The sequence below is a fragment of the Chinchilla lanigera genome, unplaced genomic scaffold (assembly GCF_000276665.1).
Source record: "Chinchilla lanigera isolate Chin_1 unplaced genomic scaffold, ChiLan1.0 scaffold00020, whole genome shotgun sequence".
Classification (NCBI taxonomy): domain Eukaryota; kingdom Metazoa; phylum Chordata; class Mammalia; order Rodentia; family Chinchillidae; genus Chinchilla; species Chinchilla lanigera.
In genome coordinates, this window is record NW_004955421.1 from 7,581,090 (window position 1) to 7,598,350 (window position 17,261).

Below are 17,261 nucleotides of genomic sequence, written 5' to 3' on the forward strand. Positions count from 1 at the left end.
AAGAAAGAAAGAAAGAAAGAAAGAAAGAAAGAAAGAAAAAGAAAGAAAGAAAGAAAGAAAGAAAGAAAGAAAGAAAGAAAGAAAGAAAGAAAAAGGAAAAGAAAGAAAAAGAAAGACCACCTGATCCCAGCTTTTTGTCTCTTGTTCATTTTTTCCTCATTCTTGCTGCCGTTCCTTCCCGGGGTACAGCAAGAACCCAACAGATCCCTACGATCAATGGCTGCAGGACTTTGAACCAGGCATTAGATTTTACACCTTAGGTTACTGGTATAGACAAGTCTGTTTAAGAAACAGAAAAATAAGAATGAGCTTAAGTCCTTACCATCCAAATGTTACTTGGATTGAATTCTCTTTCTTTTTTGGCTACACTTTCCTTGCATCTCATTTCCGTCTGCTCTGTTTTGAGCCTGCATCTGAAACCTACAGTGGGTGGGTGTCTCTAGCTTTGAAGTCAGCCTGCCCATCTAGAAAAGTGGAATTAGTTTCTTATAAGTGTTTAAAACACCAGAGGAATCTACTTTTGATGGCGGTAATATATAAGTTTTATTGTAACAGGATTTTGTTGATCCCTTAATGAGACACTGTATAATATACAAAAGTCAAATTTCATGTTTAGGAATGTCAAAACAGCAGCCCACCGAAGGGCATTTACTGAACTGACATTTTACTGAACTATTTCAGAATGCTTTTTTCTCTGGCAGTACAATGAACTAATTTTTTATTTAAAGTTTTGTTCTTCAAGCTCCAATAGAATAGATTTTAACCCTTTTGGAGTTGATCGTTAATAGCCTTTTTTGTACCTGAAAAGACACCAAAACATAGTATGTCTTCATTTGTCTCGTCTCCATTTTTACTGTTATCCTTCAGCTCAGCAGTAACAAGGATTCCCATGGAACTATATTGTGGCTACTTACACACCAAGAAATGTTGAATTCATACATTATCTTGCCTAAGAACGGCCAAAAAGGGACACAGAACCACTCAACCTCCATCTCTCTTGGCCACTCTCTCTCTAAAATAGTTATCCATAAACATTGTTCTTTGGAGCAATATAAAGATGAAGCTTCCTTAATTTTTTATGGAAAAAGGAAATAATCAACTCCTGTCTCTTGGTCCATGATTGAAATAATAAAACTTTTTTTTCTCTCTCCCTCAATATTTCCACATCTTGACCCTGGAGCAGAAGAGTAAAGTTACATTAAATGGCAAAAGGGACTTTATATAAGCAGTTAAAGTAAGCACAATGGGGTTGCATTTGCTGCCTGGTTTTCTCTGCCAATTTAACAAATTAGGTAATTGTGGAGGTAGACATGGGAGGGTTGGAGAAGAATTTGTAGAGTTGTAGACTTGTGACACCACCCTGCCACTCCTCAGTGGGCACATAGTGAGACCCACATCCTCTGCAGATCCCACGGAATGAGCTTTAGATTGCACTGATCATGATGGGGGTGTGTGATACCACAATTTAAGAAAACATATCTTCAGAAAAAAATCATTCTCAAATAGAAGCCAACATTAGTTGGCAGTCAGATAAAGGAAATATGATTCATACCAATACTGGCTTTCTTGGGCTACATATTGCTCATGTTTTTTTTTTTTTTTCTTTTTTCCAACAGGGCACCTTCCTAAAAGAAAAAAACTTTAATGGGTAATTCTTGATGAAATTTTCCCTTCAAAGCTAACTTCTAATAAAAGTGACTCCATTCTAAAAATAGAGCATTGCAAAGCTAGTATCTATCATCCACAGAAACACTTAACAGTAAATTTTAGCTTTAGAAAAAATTTATTACTACTATTAGTCAGAGTTAAATAGACATCTATCTGACATATTCACAAGCTGCCAACAACAAGTCTTGAAATGAGAATGTTAAAATCCACCCAGATCCAAGCTGACCCAGGCTTGGATCTCCCAGGCCTCAAACATAATGGCTGTTCCTCAAGGCTGGCCAGAAGCAGCGCTGCACCAGCTCTCAAACTCAAGTGTGCACCTCTGCTACTTCCACTTAGTGCAGCTTCCCTAACACCTAACCACACAATTGCCTAAAATAGCCCTGAAAGGAATGAGCTGACAAAGACTGAAATGACTGACAGGAATATTTCAAGGACTGAAAAGGCTATAAAATGCAAAGGAGTGTTTCTTTTTCAACAATGAAATCTCAGTTACACGGACAAATAGAATGTGTGTTAGAACACAGATGCTTCAGAACACTCTGCAGAGCACATCTCCATGATGCTTTGTTTGGAAATATGAAATCACACTGAGCATGGAAATGATCTCAAAATCATTGAAAAGACATTCTGATCCGATCTCTTTAACTTATTACTTCAGAAACTTTTGTCTGCAAAATTATGAATTGGAACTGGTAGTTTTATCTACAGCTCCTACCATTTCTATTCATTGATTTGTTTGTCATTAATTCAGTAAAACTTTGTGAGCATTAGTTCAGGCGCTGAGGATTTAATCCTGACAAAGTACAGTGCCATGGGATCATGCTGCACTGCTTATTAGTCTTCTAATTCCCAATTTTAGCATATATTTTAATTACCCTTCTACTTATCCATTAAATTATTTACATATCTGACTAGATTCTTTTAAACATTCCCCTCCTAGACATCAAAATTAAGATCTTCTCACCCAAATATTTATGCCTTTGATATTGGCTTAATTTTTATACTCTGAGAAGAATTGCCAAAGAAGAACACATTAAAATATAAGCATCAAAAAATTTTTTAAAATGATTACGGACTAGATAACCACAGCCAAGCATCAACCAAGAGCCCATGGTCATACATGAAAGTTTTTCTCTTTAAAAAGTCTATACTGTGTTTAGTAACACAAGATAATCGCCCTCAAAGTGGATCATGGGAACATGTAAGCAACAATTGTCTCCAAGCAAGAAAACATAGGTTCTATACAAAAGAAGCAATAGTTCATACAAGGTTTCCCAGATGGGGGTTGTATCATCCGGGTTTTACTAGAGAAACAGATATAACACAAGATATACAAATGTATAAGAAATCACAAGAATGGCTTATGATGGTCAGCCACAGAGTTGGATGAGGAAGTGGGTGAGAGTGTCTGCATGCTGCAGACTGAAGGATTCAGTCCAAGGTATGGAGTCACTGCAGTGTTCTGTGCAAGTCCATGTCAGGAGGCCAAATAGGTCTGCAAAACGAAGGCTGATGAGTCTACACTGGAAGGCTGAAGGATCCAAAATAGAAGCCAAAGAGTCTGCACTAGAAGCCAGGAGATGGTGTCCAAGCTGAAGGTGAAGACTAGAGCTCCTCCAAAGAATGGAAGACCCTCTGTCCTTCCTTATTTCCCTTTCATATCATCTAGGTGATGATCCACCCTAAGGTGTCTCTCTATACCCTAGGGTGTAGAATTGTCAAGCCAGTTTAATTTAGCTTATAAACTTCTCAAGTTGACACAATCAATCAACCACTACAGGGGGACATATGATTTAAATCTTCACAGATATAAGAATATAACTATCCAGAAAATGATATAGTAAGGAATGTCTAGGAAGAAGAAAGCACTGGAAAAATAAACTGCAAGGGACAAAAGCTTAAAGTCAATTTTAGAATAATGAATAAGGAAATTTGGCTCTAAAAGTGATTGACTTATGTTATTTGAAAAAATCTGTAAAATTTTCTAGACTTGAACAAAGAAGTCTAAGTTGTGAGTATCGGCAAGACAAAGCCCTTGAATCATGCCTCCTTTCCTTTCATACTTGTCACCTTCATTCCACCTAATCCAAAAGTGAGCTCTTCCACTTCTTATCTTCTAAAATGAAGAATAATTCTCTCTCTACATGGATAGCCTTGCCTTTATCACAAGCATTAGCTAAAGCCATATGGATATCACAAAATTTCTGTAGATCTAATGAACATATTTGTGCTTAAATGCATATTATTTTAAAAGTCTACCATAACTTTATATGTGGAAATCACAGTAAAAGTCATTCTGACTTTTCTCAGGCAACTGATGCCAAAAGAATAGTTAGGATCATTGCAGGGCCTACTAAATTAGGAGAATCTTCATAGCCATTAGGACCAAGACAGTTTTTGGTTGCTTGCCATACAAAAGAGTCATTGGAGATTTTGTAGATTAAGAAATAGCCATTTTTGCATTCTCTCATGAAAAATACCACACTTTGTTTGTTTAAAAATCAGTTAATAAGGGGCTGGGGATTTAGCTCAGTGGCACAGCACCTGCCTGGCAAGCGCAAGGTAGTCAGTTCGATTCCGGTTCTGGAAGAAAAACAAACAAACAAACAAAAAAAGAAACAAAGACAAAGAAAGGAATTAGTTAATGAACTGACTTAGACCTGTTGCATAATGATTCACAAGTCAAAGTACTAATGCAAAGGGACAGAGTGTATAGCTCACTGGTAGAACAATTACCAGGCATGTGTGAGGCCTTGGATTTGATCACCAGCCCTGGGGAATAAAAATCTGACATTAGAGCCAATCTATTGCTTTGAAAATATGTGCCTCCATGTTTGTAAGGTATCTAGTCTGGAATGGCTTTATTTTCCTTTTTTGACTTTCCTATGAGAATAACTTTTACTACTCTAGGAGAAGCTAATGTCTATAGCTGAAAGTCTACATAATTTAGTGTAAAAATCAAGCTCTTTAGCGATAAAGGTCTCAAGTCTATCTATCTTTATGGGTGAGTAGTATTCCATCATATAAAAAAAAATCTTTTTATCTATTAACCAGTTGATGGGCATTTGGGCTGTTTTCAAGATCTAACTATTACAAACTGTACCACTATAAACATGGGTGCACATATATCACTGTGGAACGATGCTTTTAATTTTTCTGGGAAGATGCTAAGAAGAGGAACAGCTGGGTCAAACCAGACATCTAATACTATTTTCTTAAGGAATCTTCACACTGATTTCCATAGTGGTTGCACCAGTCTATACTTCCACTAATAGTGGAGAAGGGTTCTCTTTGCCCCACAGGCTGCCAGCATTTGTTATTTCATTTTTTGATAATAGTCATTCTTTCTGGAGTAAGACAGAATCTCAGGGTTGTTTCAATTTGCATATCTCAAATGACCAGTGATGTTGAACATTTTTTCATATATTTATTTATCATTTGTATTTCTTCATCTGAGAAGTGTGTATTCATTTCAGATGCTATTTTTGGATTGGGTCTTTGAATTTATAGGATCTGATTTTTTTCAGTTTCTTAAATGTTCTAGATATTAGTCCTTGAGAAGCAACTGGCTAAAGCTGTTTTCTACTCTGTAGGTTGTCTTTTCACATTGCTGGTAATTTCTTTTTCTGTGCAAAAGCTTTTTGATAAGATGATATCACAGTTGTTTATTCTTTGAAGTATTCCCCGTGTGATCAGGGTTTTGTTCATAGGGCCTTTACCTACCATACTCTTAAGTGAAATGAATTGGACACACCTGTGTAAATCACACATTGCCTCACTGGTGAGAAACTGGAACTGTAAATTGTACAAAAGATATATTGAAATGAGAAGAAATTGTTGAAAAGGAAATGAGAACTAGGCAGGGCAAGGGGGAAAGGAAGGAAGGGAAAAAATGAGAAAAGAAAGATAGAATAGAAACAAAGCTTTGTGAATAAGGAGGGGAGGAGGGATTGAAGTGAGAGGAGAGAATGGGAGAAAAACAACAAATCAAGGTGTTTCATGTACAGGTACAAATTCCCTGTGATGCATGTGATCATTGTCTATACTTAAATTGTACCAGTAAAATTAATTAAATTTAAGAAATCAAGCTCTTGTAATCTACCTACAACCGGTCACCCTAAATGATTTCATGATGTTAATCTCTTAGCCCCCTACTTTTCATATCTTACTAGAGGAATATTCAGGCTTTATGAGGCAAACACATAAGTTACTCACGTTTCCATAAAACTGAATACAAATGGTTTTCCTCGTGCAGCGGAACATAGACATTTTAAGATATGATAATTTGTTTGTTCCATCTCATCAACCTAGGAAATAATTGGTTCTGAAAAAAGTCATAATATTTTATGAGACTGAGAACAGCTGTTTTAGTGCTGTCTTGCTTTGTTCAATTTCTCTAAGTAAGCCTAGCTCAAAAATTAAAGGGCAATAACCAACTCTAACTAACAAGGAAAGTTTCTTCCTAACCTTATGTTTTCTCTCTGAATTGGCTAATAAGCAGCCTACTCAAACTCCTTCTAGGCAGAGCCAGTTTCAGGAATATGCAGCCTGGGAATTTGCACCGGGGCCTGGACTTAGGAGAATCTCTCATTTAGTTTAATACAGTCATCATTCAGGATCTGAAGGGGATTATTTCCAGGACCCTGAGGATACCGAAATCCACAGATACCTAAATCGCATATAAAGTGGTAGAATGTTTTCATTTAACTTACACACATCCTACTGTATATATAACAACTCATCTCTAGATTACTTAGAATGTCTAATTCAATGTATTATTTTGTTTTGTTTTGTTTTGTTTTCTGGTACCAGGGATCGAACTCACAACCTTGCACTTACCGGGCAGGCCCTGTGCCGCTGAGCTAAATCCCCAGCCCCTCAATGTAAATAATATGTAAATACTTGCTTAAGTGTATTTTGACTATAAGAAAAATGTCTGAACATGTTCAGTATAGATACATTTTTATCTTTTGTATTTTTGATTCTTGGTTAGTTGAATTCTTAGATGCAGAACATACAATATAGGGGACCAATTTTATGCTCATATCAGTATTTCAAGTTATTCAATTATTAAAAACTTTTGAATAAGGGACCCTACATGTCTATTTTGTATAATATTCCACAAATTATGTTGCTAATCCTGTTCATGAGAATTTTGTTGCTGTTGTTTTGATACAGGGTCTCACCATGTACTGCAGGCTGGTTTCAAACTTGCTTATACAGCACGGGCTGACCTCAAACTCATGGCAATCCTGCCTCAGTCTCACAGGTAACAGGATTATAGGCATGTGCCACTATACCAGGCTTGTGAGAATTTTATATCAGGATTATTTTGGCTACAAATAAACTTAACAAAAACTAAGTTAAACTATAGGGAAAATTCACTTTACACAATAAGAAATCACCCTGGCATGGTGACACATACCTGTAATTCCAGCACTCTGGGAGGATGAGGCAGGAGGACTTCAAGTACAAACTCAACTTGGGCAATTTTAGTGATGTAGCAAGGCTCTAGCTCATTAAAAAAAAAAAATAGGACTGAGCATGCAGCACGGGGGAAAAGCTCGTAGTATAATCCCCAATATAACCTCCCACCCAAAAGACACACATTTAGTTAGCCCCAGGTCTACCACAATTTGTTGATATCATCAGTGAAGCATAAAAACAGTCATTAAATCTTTTACATACATATGTGCCACTTTTGGGTGTTCCTAAAATGATCTTATTTGAATGCTTCTCTCCAAACTGTGGATATAAGAATATTTTGAAGTCATGAGCAGGCCATCTATAGTAAATAATTTAACAGACTTTTCTATGATGTTGAAGATGAGCCGTAGAATAGATGGAACACATATCAAAATCCTGAGTGCTATTACATGACTATTAGACATCTCAGATATTTTATGTTGTTCATAACATACTGCAGGAGAGTGTATAATCTCTGTAATCATTATCCTAGTCACAAATGAAGTTGTTCCCCACACATCCACTAATTTGAAAACCTTATAATACAGTATAATGCTGAGAAATAATATTTGAAGTGATTACCTAAGATCCTCCATAATATGGTTTTATTTGGAGATATATCACTTAGAGGTTAAAGTCATCACTCACAAACACTTAAGACATTTATGTAGATAGATTTTAAGTAATTTTTTAAGACATAAATATAACGCATGTCATTTTTAAGACTAAGAGAAAGCCACTGAGCCATCTTGCCACATTTCTCATTATCTGTGTTATGAATGCCTTCCCATCGTTAGCAGTGCACTTCATTTAGAAGACAAGGAATTGATAGTGTTCACTTCAGGATTTCTTACCCATAAAATGTCATCTTCGACACCATATCCCAGTTAAACTCTGTACTCCTCTTGCATAGAATTTCTGTGCCTCCCCTTCTTATAATGCGAATTCACATTTTTGACCACCCTAGAGTCCCATTTACCAAGCCAGTTTGGCACTTCTTTAAAAGATGAACTGTCCCTGACTTAGTAAATGTCAGTAGTTCTGAAAACAGCCATTAAGGCTGTGTGGGAAAAACCTTCTGAGTGTAAAGATTCAGCAGTGCTAGCCTGTAATGGATGATTCGGAGCTACACTGGCTGTCATTTCAGCAGAAACGCTCACCTGGGGCCAGCACAGAGGCAATCCCAGAAGATAGGACAGAGCTAGAGACACAGAGATGGGGAGGAGGGAGACAGACAGACACAGAGAGACAGAGACAGAGGCCGAGACAGATGGAGAGACAGAAAGAACTGCTGAAAGGGGCATGTGAAGGGGAGGCCTTTCTTATTAACATTTGAGAGTGATTTAATGAAGTGCAAACTAAACCAGCAGTAGGTCGGTTTCATATTTCCCAACCTCCAACTACATCAATGCATTAAAAAATGCCCACTTGAAATGTTTGATTTATATTTAGAAAACTCTAACTTAATATCAAACTCTTGGAATTTCATCACACACAGGAAGTTCAATAAAATCATAAATTATATTTTTAAGATCATCTTAGCATTTATTCCTCTGGGACCTCTTGGATTTAAGGGTTTTCCAAAGCAAAATTTCTTATTCAAATATTTAGTAACTATCTGGGGCCACAGCAACAAATCACTCTTAATCACAGTTATTCAAACAAAGCCATTGTAATTCTCCGTGTATTGAACATAATAAATGCTCAGAAGACAATTCATATTTTCCTTTTAGAAAATTTTAAAGAGTTCACTAAAGGTGGTTTCTGAATCAGGCTAATCAGACAAGCTTTCTGAAAAAATTCCTGACGAGACTTAATTCTAAATTCATCCTTAGAAAGCATTTAGGGCTTATTTTGAGTGCTGATAAAAAAGTACAAAAAAATAAAGCCTATAGGACAAGCAGTGGAGTTTATAAAAGTGTAACAAGCCACACAAAACTGAAATTAAATAGTTTACAACACTTAGTTGAATCATTTTTGCCTGTTATTCCCTGAATCAAGAAGACCAACAATTCTATCTAGCATCATGGACTAAATGGTAAATGAGAAGTTAACAAACATTAAAAATACATACACATTAATTCAATATAGGCTATTCTTTTCTGCAATACTAACTAGTGTTGTTTTTGGTCTTGTGTTGGATCTTATACTCAAGAGGTTTTTCCCTATTCAGCCAAGTGAGGTCAGTTGTATTATGCTTGATTCAGAAACAGGGAGAAAAACCAGAGTGACAAAATATCTCTTCCTAGCTTTGCCTGTAAGAGTTCAGGTCCCATAGGGAAATGTCCTGGGTAAGACCATGGGCTTGAGGCCAAGTACCATGAATTCAGAGAAAGCCTTTCTTCCTCTCACAGATAAACGATGATTCTTTCGGTGGAGGAAGTACAGAATGCTATGGGAAGGAGAGAGTGAAGTTGAAGCTATAAGTGAGAGATTCTAGGCTAAGCCTCGGGGACAGGGGAGAATTCTTCTGTAAGGGCATATTTTCCTCACGTGATAACAATACATGTTTCTATGTGTATGATAACCAATATGTGGCTCTCAGCTCTCCGACTCACTTCAGAGAAGGTGTGATAACACAGGCATTTTTTCAAGCTGTCAAGCCAGATGCTGAATCACTGGTAGTGGAGGCCAGGAAACAAAATGGGAAAGCAAATTAGACACCTAGGAGTCCCCAAGAAAGTTTCTGCACTTTGTCTCTAAACAGTAAGTTCAATATGTCTTGAGTTGAACAATCTAAAATATGGGAAAATGTTCAACACCACTGGTCATTTGAGAAATGCAAATGAAAACAACACTGAGATTCCATCTCAGCCTAGAAAGAAAGGCCATCATCAAGAATTCAACCAATAACAAATACTGGAAGTGCTTCTGGGAAAAAGGAACTCTTCTCCACTGTTTGTGGGAGTGTAGACTGGTGCAACCACAGGGGAAATTAGTTTGGAGATTCCTTAGTAAACTCTGATTAGAGGGTCCATTCAACTAATCTATTATCCTTCTGGGTATTTTTTCAGAAGAACAGAAAACATCATACCACAGTGATATATGCGCATCCATGTTTATAACAGCACAACTACTAATAGCTAAATCTTGGAAACAAGCCAAATGCCCATCAACTGAGGAATGGATAAAAAAGCTGGCATTTTTATTCAATGGGGTATTACTTAGCTATAAAGAAAGATAAACTAGAGGCTTTTATAGGTAAATGATGCAACCAGAGACCATACTCATAAGTGAAACAAATCAGACCAGCATGTGTAAACATCATATTGTCTCCCTAGTATAAGAACCTGAAAGAGGAAATGAAATGTGAAAGGTAAAATAGACATTGTGAAAGGGATAGAACCTGCTCAAAAGGAAAGAACAACTGTGACAAGGGAGAAAAGAAAGAAAAAAAAGGAAAGAAGAAAGAAAGAAAGAAAGAAAGAAAGAAAGAAAGAAAGAAAGAAAGAAGAAGAAATTTATATATATATACACATAGGATAGCTAAGGTAATTATACTACTAAGCTGTATTGGTTTATTGAAAGGAACAGTTGATGTTTCATCGTTTGATCAACCTTACATGCCTATATCTGATTATCTGAGTAACCACTTTGAAGATAACAATATGTAATGCAGCAACCATTGTTAATTTCTTATCACCTTATTCTGAAATTATGTATCATTTTTATTGTTTTTATATTGTTTTGTGTATGTCTTTGTTTTTGTTCTTTTCTCTTTATATTAAAAATAAATAAATAAAACAAGATAATCTCAGTAAATTTGGGTGTTTCCTTCTTTGGGCAGTTAAACTAGCAGGTTACTTAGTCAATGAATTAGTTATTTTCAGTATTTCTTATTATTGCATGTATTTGAAAACACTATAGTACAGTGCTTGAAATTATTTGTATCTTTTGGAATGGAAATGTCTATCTTGTTCCATTGAATAATGGAAAAGTTTAACTCTCTTTCCATTTGTACAAGGGCTTTCAGCTAAGAGTTTGCCTTAAATCTCAGAGCAGACTTTGGACTTGTACTGTTCTAACAATGTTGAAACTGCTGAGATCTCGGTAACTCTTAGAGATGGACTAAATACCTTTTGCATAGAGAAATGTACATGAGTCCTTGGGGGTGAGTGGCAGAATATTGTGGATTTTTAAGGCCTCATATGATCATAGGTGGGGTGGATCTAGAATGTAAGCCTGAAATAGTTCATGGTGCAATGCTAAGCTCAAGGGCACTAGAATTAATGGTGTGAGTTCTATCCACCCTGAGCATTCTATTAAGAAAAAAAGGACCAGAAAGATGCTGTTAAGGTCCCCCTTGCTTGTTTTGCTACCTTCGGCCCAACATGAAGCGTTTCTCCTCTGTGGTAACAGTCCACCATGCCACCCTGCCTTGAACCAACCTGATTATGGACTGAAACATCTGCAGACTGTCAGTAAAATAAATCCTCTTCCCTTGAACTTCAGGTGCTGGGTATTTTGTCTCAGCAATGAGAAAAGCATTTAAGAAGCTAGGTTTTAACACATGATGTCTGATTTCATATTTAATATCTCAATAGCTATGCCATCCTTGCTTTCTCTCATGTAACCAGGTAAGCAGATTGTAATTAGGGAGAAGTGGAAGAAGAGAAATTTCCCTTCACATGACCATGGGCTTGGCCTAGTACACAACAATAGCATAAAATTCAACTATGCAATTTCTTCAAACATTTTCTGAACTGCAGTAGTCCGAATATTTGTCTCATACATTATAAGCCTAAATTTTCCAGAAGAAAGCAGCTTCATTCAGGAAAGGATGAGCTCATTCCTTATATAATGACAGAAAATTAGAACCCACAGGATGATGTTGAGAATTTGATTCCATTATCTCAATTTATCAGTGACAAAGGAGAGTCCCAGAGAGATCATCTACCACTCTTATTATCACAGCGCTTTCCTATGGGCAGTCTCCTCTAACAAGCCAAGAAACTCTTCCAAGTTACACAGGCTACACCAATTCCTGGGCCCTTAGTACAGAAGCAAAAGTGAGGAGACAGAATTTAGCTGCAGGCATTATCTTGAGCAGAACTTCTGTAGAGTGAAGAACTATGTCATAATTTTTTTAGTGTTCTAATTCTCCACAAACCATATTTGTTAAACACTGAACATCAATTACTAGAAGTCACAAGAAAGTCAAATTGCTCTAAAATTTTTAACCACTTTCTATTTCTGTGTTTTTTCTGATACTGGTCAGCGATAATAATTCATAATTTGACCTAGGCACTCTAAGCACATACACTTTAAGTGGCACAATATGGGGTAGGAGAAAGAGAAGAAGTGCTCACAAAATGTAGTACTGAGTTAGGCTCAGTTTTGCAAGAGTTGTGTTATTGTGCCTTCCTGTCCTTCACACTTAACCCCGGTCGACAAAGCTGCCCTGCGTGACACTTTATCTCCTACATCACCACCGGGTACCAATGCCCTGAAGACCCTGCATGTCCTTTAAATTTCCCTACCTCTGAATCTCCCCTTAAAAACCCTGAACAAAATTTACCTTATATCCATCTCACCTTGAATTTATTCTCTGCTACAACAGGGTAAAGGGAAATCCTGGAGGTGCTTGTAAAAGTTTGAATTCTACAAAACAATGAGTTCTCATACCCTTTGGGTTGCACAGAATGACTCACTGTAGAACAGGGCAAGCAAACATAGCCTCTGTTTATACTTTTCTCTCACTCTATTAAAAGGTCTGCTTTTAAGGTATCACTTATACTTTACTTACTATATATGTGTACTATGTGAGAAAATGAACATTAGAAAGAGACAGTTTTTGACAGCAGTATTCAATGGAAAAAAAATAAGAACCATTGGGATACATTGTTTAAAATGCAGATTCTGAGGTCCCTGTCTGGTCTTCAGTAGAATCCTGAGATATAGAATTTAATTATCACCTACCGCCGACACGTGTGATTTTGATAGAATTGTCTTGTAACCTTCTTGAACTGTGTTTTGCACATTAAAAAGTCAGGACGGTTTGTTAAAGGAAATTGATAGTCATCTTTGTGAGATTTTAAGTGATGATAATACAGAAGCAAGAACTGATTGCTGATATTCCTTGAGCTATGGCATTTTAAAGTAATTAATTTCTCCACTTGAAAACAAGGTCACTGTCTCTAAAATTCAATGCTTGTTAAGATTCCAAAAGTAGAAATTAAGGGGGAGAAAGTTATTGATTCTGTAAAATGCAAACATCAGAGAGAACATGTTGTTCTTTTTGGATGAGTCCAAAAGAATGTCATGCTGACCTGCAAAGTAACTGCTACAACATGGTACAAATAAAGCATTTCAAGCATATTTTGACAGACTTGGAGCACAACTGATGAGCCATACTGGGCAGTACCAGGATTTGGAGAAGAGATTTATTTTCCAGAACGGACAATAAATCTGGAAGTGTCACCTTTGGCAGTGAAAGCTAAGGTAATCAAGGTAACAGGTTTAGCGTGATATCCTGAGAATATGCTGACTGGCCTTGATTGAAGCGGAGGTCAGTGGAAGGGAGGACTAGCAAATGTAACAGACAGTCTGCTCAAGAAGGCACGTTTATACATGAACAACTGGGATATGCCATTGGATTGAGGTCTGGGACACAAGTAGACTCTTGCTTGAACTGACAGGAACTAGGAACTTCTCCTTTATAAGATGCAGAGCAGAGTATAACAGGGACAGGTGACAAACAATGCTATGGAGAGAACCTATGTTACAAAGATGAATTTCATTTGCTTTGTTTGGAAAATCTAATCCTCTAGGGCAAAAATCTGTTTAATTTGACGTGGTTGAACTAGTGTCCCATGAAAATCACATTCAGAAGAGATGGACCCGATGTCCCATGGTTGTCTCCATTTACCAACAGGACTAAACCCCAGTGCCTCATCAAACATGTCCATGCCGGGCTCAGTGCTGCGTGCTACACTCAAATAGAATGCTGGAAAAGTCTTGTCTTAGCCCTCTTGGAACACTCACAGTGGGGAATCTCATGTAGTAAAATAATTACACAAATGGAAGAAAATTTTCAAATGTACATGTCCTAAAATTTATTGCTCTAAGAGAGTATATTTAAAAATATATGCATGTGCATTAATCAGGGTTCTCCAAAGTCTTATTATAAGGAAATGGCTGATATGCTGCAGAAGCTAAAAGTCCTGAGATCTGCTCTAGGCAAGCTGAAGGCCCAGAGAGCCAATACGTAACTGTTTCCTTCTGCGTCTCAAAGCCTGAGGACCGAGTGAGGGAATGATGTGAGTTTCAGTCCAAAATCTAGCAAGCTCAAGACCTCAGAAAAGCTGATATTTTAATCTAAATCTGAAGGCTAAAAGAGATCAAGGTCCGAGCACACAGGGAGGTACTCCTTTTTACTCAAACATTGTGTTCCATTTTGGCTTTCAAATGATTTAATGAGCACACCCACATTACCAAGGGCAATTTGCTTGACTCAATTTACTGATTCAAATATTAATCTCGCCCTCACATACAATGTGTAACCAAATGTCTGAGCACCTTGTGATCCTGTTGACGCATAAAATTAATCGGGACATAGTTCTACTCATATAACTGATGGCTTAGCTAAGATGTAAATGTGAGTAGGAACGACGTGGGCAATGATGAGAACAGCAAGCCTTACAGTGATAGAACAGCATATACAAAGTCACCGTAGTAAAAACAAGCTTATGAAGTCAAAACGTGGAAGTTAAAGAGAAGGCCAGGGAATATGAGAGCTACAGAAACTGGTATTTGAAATGTAACCTAAGAAACCTGCGTTGGTGGTTTCTCTCCAGTCACTTATCCTATTATGTATCATGGTCGAGTCTGTACCACTATGTCATTGGTGATGATGTGGAAATCCTAGACATGAACTCCTGAAACAAACACTCTTTGCCTTGAGAACACATGAAAGTATATCAGTAATGTATTGCTTGATCTAAACTAACACTTGCAAAATTCTCAGAAAATAGTCCTATCTGTAAATGATATATACATTTTTAAAAAGAAATTATTTTGGTTTCTTTTTCATTCATTCAAGAAACTTTATATGACAGGTATTGTGCCACACAAGGATGACACAGTGCTATGCACATGTAGCTAAAGTAAAACAAGATACTTAGACAATTACAAAGTGAAGAATTTGGCCATTAATCCAAACACCAAAGATGGATGGGAAGGAAAAACCTTGTGATACTTTCCCTCATGGGCAAATGGGAACTTTATTATATGGTGGAACTCTTCATCCTTTCGCTTTAAAAGTGAGACACTGTTTTTATGTCACAACCCAAGTAAACAAATGGATCAATTGTCTCAAGGCATCTTTTGTTCAATTATTTACAAAATATTTATTGTCTATTAGATGTCAACAGTTGTGTCACTCACTGGTATGGATTTTCCATAAAAAGATCGTTGTAGAGGAAAAACACAAATTTTACATAAATTGCTCTACAAATAACTACAGCCAAGTCACTTAACAGTGGGGATATGTCCTGAGAAATGCAGCATTAATTTGGTGATTTTATCATTCTACAAATGACATGGGGCATATTTACACAAATCCAGGTGGTATAGCCAACTATACACCTACACCACACGGTGTGTGTATGTATGTGCATATTATAGCCTATTGCTCCTAGGGCTAGGATGAATAAAGGCGCATGAGATTAAATCAAGCCCAAGTAAAAATTATGCAGCTTACTGACACAGTAAACAGGAGATGTATGAAGCTAGAGCTGGTGTAATGTGGCAGACTGTTTTATAGTAAACATTTTTTCCTTATAAATATGAGTGCATTTTTTAAAAATGATAAAAGTGTAGCAAAATAAATATAGAAACTAGGAACATTTATTACCATTGTCAAATACTATGTACTATATATAATTATATATGCAATACTTTCATGCTACTGGAATCACAATAGATTTGTTCCAACCAGAATAACCGCAAACATGGGAAATGTGTTGTATATTATGATGACTACAGTGTTACTAGGTGATAGGAATTTTCAGCTCCATTATAGTCTTGTGGGGCCATCACATATGGTCCACTTCTGACTGCAACACCATTATGTGTAATATGATTGTATATAACTACAGCGGTCTCAAACACAACCATTTAACAGTACAGTGCAGTCTAACAGAAGATAGAAGGGGGGGTCAAGTGGGAAGAGCAGGTAAATAGGAAATGCAGGAAGAAGGGTATACCCTGAGGAGAGAAAGTTTACAGACAATAGTGAAGGGGGAAAAGGTCCAGAGAGCTGAGATATAGTTGGAAAGATGAGGACAGCATGTGGTTAAGCTACAGAGAAAAGTGAGAACTAGATTATAAACTGCAGAGAAGCCTAGAGATTCTGAGTTTTCATTAGGCAAGCAACCTTGTTACTGCAGATCAAGCAGTTTCAAAACACTATTTAGATACTTCTAGCTGTTCTTCAGTAAAAGTTCACTAAAATAAGGAAAGGGGAGTGTTTCCAGGCATTCTAATTTGAGTAAATTAAAGTTATATTACTAAAGCAATTACATTTTATAATTTGCTCACGGGAAAATAAATGAGAAATAAAATAAAATGCTATTGGTCATTTTCTTTCTATTTTTCTGCCCCATTGCCTTCTACAAATGCAGTGCTTGAAGTCAGTCAATTCAAAAGTTTGAATAGCCCTCTTTGTAGCAAACACTTCAACCTCACGTTTGCGCCTGTGAAAGACTCAAGGCAGAGTGTTCCCAAAAATGAATAAAATAAGGTTTCTAGAGGATGACTCTGAGTTTCCCTAAGTTTGAAAAAAACTGTTGATGGTAGATGTGGTGATTTACATTTGTAGCTGCAGCTACTTTGGAAACGAGGTAGGAAAAGTACTTTAGTCCAAAAACTCAAGACCAGCCTAACCAACATGGCAAGATCCCATCTCAAACAAAGCCCTGCAGGATTGTGCACACCTATAGTCACAGTACTCTGAGAGGCTGAGGCAGATGGATCAAGAATCTGAGTCTGGCAATTTAGTGACTTAGTGAAGACCTGTCTCTAATAAACAAAAACTTTTAAAGGGCTGGTGATTGTAGCTCAGTGAGAAGGTCCCGGGTTCAATCCCCTGTATAGAGGGAGAAAACAATCAGAGGAAACACAAA